Source organism: Perca flavescens, unplaced genomic scaffold (assembly GCF_004354835.1).
Source record: "Perca flavescens isolate YP-PL-M2 unplaced genomic scaffold, PFLA_1.0 EPR50_1.1_unplaced_scaf_13, whole genome shotgun sequence".
NCBI lineage: Eukaryota > Metazoa > Chordata > Actinopteri > Perciformes > Percidae > Perca > Perca flavescens.
In genome coordinates, this window is record NW_021166548.1 from 178,880 (window position 1) to 183,879 (window position 5,000).

Here is a 5,000-nt window from a genome sequence, read left to right on the forward strand (position 1 = left end):
TAACAAAAGGTGAAAAACTTTCGATAATGGCGGCCGAATACACGACAGCGAGACCCAAATGTAAGTTCAACATTAGTCTTTTTGCTATACTTGTTTAACATAAACGCAACCTGTTTATGTATGTGTGGTTAATTTTGCAGTCAGTGATGATTTTTTTACCGCGAATTATAAAGTTTATTTGCATCGTAATTTGACGTGCTAGCTTTAGCTAACCTTAGCTAGCTAACAGCGCGGTTACCGGTACTTCTAGCTATGCTCTTTGGTTTAACCACTGGCAAATCAGTTATAATAACCTAGCTAACGTTACATGTGTTGTGGTATACGGTTGTTGTTTTTAAACTATCGTCTTCACTGCAGACAATTTTAGCGTTAGATGTGTGATCTGGTAAATATACATTATGCTGCCAACATTAGTAGTAATGTTACAGTACGTTAACATATGCTACGTTATATCATATTAACAGTGCAGTTTCTGTCCTGATCTGACTTATATAATCGTTAGGGACACGGACAATGCTGCCAACTTGAGGGAAGTCCTCCTCCTATGGGGAGGAGAGAGGATTTCCCTGCTGGTCTTGTGGACAGCACGGTGCAAAGGCTCTGGCTAAACCACGATCAGATGTACCGCTGGCGAGCCAGAAGAGGAAGACAAGGGCCTCGATGACGGATCCCACGCCGTGCCGAGGATGTACCGTTAAAGGATCCTGCTGTAGAGTCTGAAGTCCCCCCTCACATCACTTTCCCCATCAAAATACAGGGCCAGCAATGAATAGAACAATAGGATCTATTTAAATGTCTATTGTGTTGCCTCTGTTTTCACTCTTGTATTTTCACTGTAATTAATAGCTATTGCAATAAACACCCTTTATGTAAACATATGACTATTTTCCATGTTAACGTTACATGTCAGTTGGACACCATTTTAATTGCTCCAATTTTGCTAAATAATTCAAAATGGCCATTTTGGTTATTTATTTTTTTTTTACAATGAATTAAGAGCAAAAGCATGAATATCATCAATAAAAACAATCCCATTAATTTTGATGAACAAGGCAGAAATGTATGGTGACAACAGGTGGTGAGAATGCTCTGCCCTGGGTATAATTCACAATTTCACAGAAGAAGAAGGAGGAGGACTGAGATGTTTTGATCGTCACTTCCGGTAAGTACATAAGGCAGTCGCGATTTGAGACAATACTCCCCGTCAAATTTTACGACTATGCAAGTAAGTACATAGTGTCTGAAGTGCACTTCCCTTAGTGCACTACGGAAGTGCGCGCGATTTGAGACACAGTAACGGTCTCTCTTGGTGTCATTTTTTGGGGCTAATATTTCAGGGAAAAGACGTGAAAACTGTTGTAATATTTCGGGAAGAAAGTCTGAAAGAAGTGGTAATATTTCAGGGAAAAAGACGTGAAAACTGTTGTAATATTTAACGGAAAAAGTCGTAATATTTTAGGGGAAAAAGTCGTGAAAACAGTCGTAATATTTCAGGAAAAAAAGTCATGAAAAATGTCGTAATATTTCGGGAAGAAAGTCTGAAAGAAGTCGTAAGATTTCAGGAAAAAGGTCGTGAAAAAGTCGTAATATTTTAGGAAAAAAGTCGTGAAAAATGTCATAATATTTCGGGAAGAAAGTCTGAAAGAAGTCGTATTATTTCAGGAAAAAAGTCGTGAAAAATGTCATAATATTTCGGGAAGAAAGTCTGAAAGAAGTCGTAATATTTCAGGAACAAGGTCGTGAAAAAGTCGTGAAAAATGTCATAATATTTCGGGAAGAAAGTCTGAAAGAAGTCGTAATATTTCAGGAACAAGGTCGTGAAAAAGTCGTAATATTTCAGGAAAAAAGTCGTGAAAAATGTCATAATATTTCGGGAAGAAAGTCTGAAAGAAGTCGTAATATTTCAGGAACAAGGTCGTGAAAAGTCGTAATATTTCAGGAAAAAGTCGTGAAAAATGTCATATTTTGGGAAGAAAGTCTGAAAGAAGTCGTAATACTTCAGGAACAAGGTCGTGAAAAAGTTGTAATATTTCAGGAAAAAAGTCGTGAAAAATGTCATAATATTTCGGGAAGAAAGTCTGAAAGAAGTCGTAATATTTCAGGAACAATGTCGTGAAAAAGTCGTATTATTTCAGGAAAAAAGTCGTGAAAAATGTCATAATATTTCGGGAAGAAAGTCTGAAAGAAGTCGTAATATTTCAGGAACAAGGTTGTGAAAAAGTCGTAATATTTCAGGAAAAAAGTCGTGAAAAATGTCATATTTTGGGAAGAAAGTCTGAAAGAAGTCGTAATATTTCAGGAACAAGGTCGTGAAAAAGTCGTAATATTTCAGGAACAAAGTCGTGAAAAAGTCGTGAAAAATGTCATAATATTTCGGGAAGAAAGTCTGAAAGAAGTCGAATATTTCAGGAACAAGGTCGTGAAAAAAGTCGTAATATTTCAGGAAAAAGTCGTGAAAAATGTCATATTTTGGGAAGAAAGTCTGAAAGAAGTCGTAATATTTCAGGAACAAGGTCGTGAAAAAAGTCGTGAAAAATGTCATAATATTTTGGGAAGAAAGTCTGAAAGAAGTCGTAATATTTCAGGAACAATGTCGTGAAAAAGTCGTATTATTTCAGGAAAAAGTCGTGAAAAATGTCATAATATTTCGGGAAGAAAGTCTGAAAGAAGTCGTAATATTTCAGGAACAAGGTCGTGAAAAAGTCGTAATATTTCAGGAAAAAGTCGTGAAAAATGTCATATTTTGGGAAGAAAGTCTGAAAGAAGTCGTAATATTTCAGGAACAAGGTCGTGAAAAAGTCGTGAAAAATGTCATAATATTTCGGGAAGAAAGTCTGAAAGAAGTCGTAATATTTCAGGAACAAGGTCGTGAAAAAAAAGTCGTAATATTTCAGGAAAAAGTCGTGAAAAATGTCATAATATTTCGGGAAGAAAGTCTGAAAGAAGTCGTAATATTTCAGGAACAAGGTCGTGAAAAAAGTTGTAATATTTCAGGAAAAAGTCGTGAAAAATGTCATATTTTGGGAAGAAAGTCTGAAAGAAGTCGTAATACTTCAGGAACAAGGTCGTGAAAAAGTCGTAATATTTCAGGAAAAAGTCGTGAAAAATGTCATAATATTTCGGGAAGAAAGTCTGAAAGAAGTCGTAATATTTCAGGAACAATGTCGTGAAAAAGTCGTATTATTTCAGGAAAAAAGTCGTGAAAAATGTCATAATATTTCGGGAAGAAAGTCTGAAAGAAGTCGTAATATTTCAGGAACAAGGTTGTGAAAAAGTCGTAATATTTCAGGAAAAAGTCGTGAAAAATGTCATATTTTGGGAAGAAAGTCTGAAAGAAGTCGTAATATTTCAGGAACAAGGTCGTGAAAAAGTCGTAATGATTTCAGGAAAAAGTCGTGAAAAATGTCATAATATTTCGGGAAGAAAGTCTGAAAGAAGTCGTAATATTTCAGGAACAAGGTCGTGAAAAAGTCGTAATATTTCAGGAAAAAGTCGTGAAAAATGTCATAATATTTCGGGAAGAAAGTCTGAAAGAAGTCGTAATATTTCAGGAACAAGGTCGTGAAAAAGTCGTAATATTTCAGGAAAAAGTCGTGAAAAATGTCATATTTTGGGAAGAAAGTCTGAAAGAAGTCGTAATGTTTCAGGAACAAAGTCGTGAAAAAGTTGTAATATTTCAGGGAAAAAGTCGTGAAAAAAGTGGTAATATTTCAGGGAAAAGTCGTAATATTTCAGGAAGAAAGTCGTGAAAAAGTCGTAATATTTCAGGAAGAAAGTGAAAAAAAAAAGTCGTAATGTTTCAGGGAAAAAGTCGTAATATTTCAGGAAGAAAGTCGTGAAAGAAGTCGTAAGATTTCAGGAAAAAGGTCGTGAAAAAGTCGTAATATTTTAGGAAAAAAGTCGTGAAAAATGTCATAATATTTCGGGAAGAAAGTCTGAAAGAAGTCGATTATTTCAGGAAAAAGTCGTGAAAAAATGTCATAATATTTCGGGAAGAAAGTCTGAAAGAAGTCGAATATTTCAGGAACAAGGTCGTGAAAAAGTCGTGAAAAAATGTCATAATATTTCGGGAAGAAAGTCTGAAAGAAGTCGTAATATTTCAGGAACAAGGTCGTGAAAAGTCGAATATTTCAGGAAAAAAGTCGTGAAAAATGTCATAATATTCGGGAAGAAAGTCTGAAAGAAGTCGTAATATTTCAGGAACAAGGTCGTGAAAAAAGTCGTAATATTTCAGGAAAAAGTCGTGAAAAATGTCATATTTTGGGAAGAAAGTCTGAAAGAAGTCGTAATACTTCAGGAACAAGGTCGTGAAAAAGTTGTAATATTTCAGGAAAAAGTCGTGAAAAAATGTCATAATATTTCGGGAAGAAAGTCTGAAAGAAGTCGTAATATTTCAGGAACAATGTCGTGAAAAAGTCGTATTATTTCAGGAAAAAGTCGTGAAAAAATGTCATAATATTTCGGGAAGAAAGTCTGAAAGAAGTCGTAATATTTCAGGAACAAGGTTGTGAAAAAGTCGTAATATTTCAGGAAAAAGTCGTGAAAAATGTCATATTTTGGGAAGAAAGTCTGAAAGAAGTCGTAATATTTCAGGAACAAGGTCGTGAAAAAGTCGTAATATTTCAGGAACAAAGTCGTGAAAAAGTCGTGAAAAATGTCATAATATTTCGGGAAGAAAGTCTGAAAGAAGTCGTAATATTTCAGGAACAAGGTCGTGAAAAAGTCGTAATATTTCAGAAAAAAAGTCGTGAAAAATGTCATATTTTGGGAAGAAAGTCTGAAAGAAGTCGTAATATTTCAGGAACAAGGTCGTGAAAAAGTCGTGAAAAATGTCATAATATTTTGGGAAGAAAGTCTGAAAGAAGTCGTAATATTTCAGGAACAATGTCGTGAAAAAGTCGTATTATTTCAGGAAAAAGTCGTGAAAAATGTCATAATATTTCGGGAAGAAAGTCTGAAAGAAGTCGTAATATTTCAGGAACAAGGTCGTGAAAAAGTCG

General features: G+C 34.9%; 1 protein-coding gene across 1 annotated transcript in view; it reads right to left on the reverse strand.

Moving 5' to 3' along the window:
- Positions 1-5,000, reverse strand: part of f7l (coagulation factor VII, like) — a 23,426-nt gene that overhangs the window by 13,017 nt on the left and 5,409 nt on the right.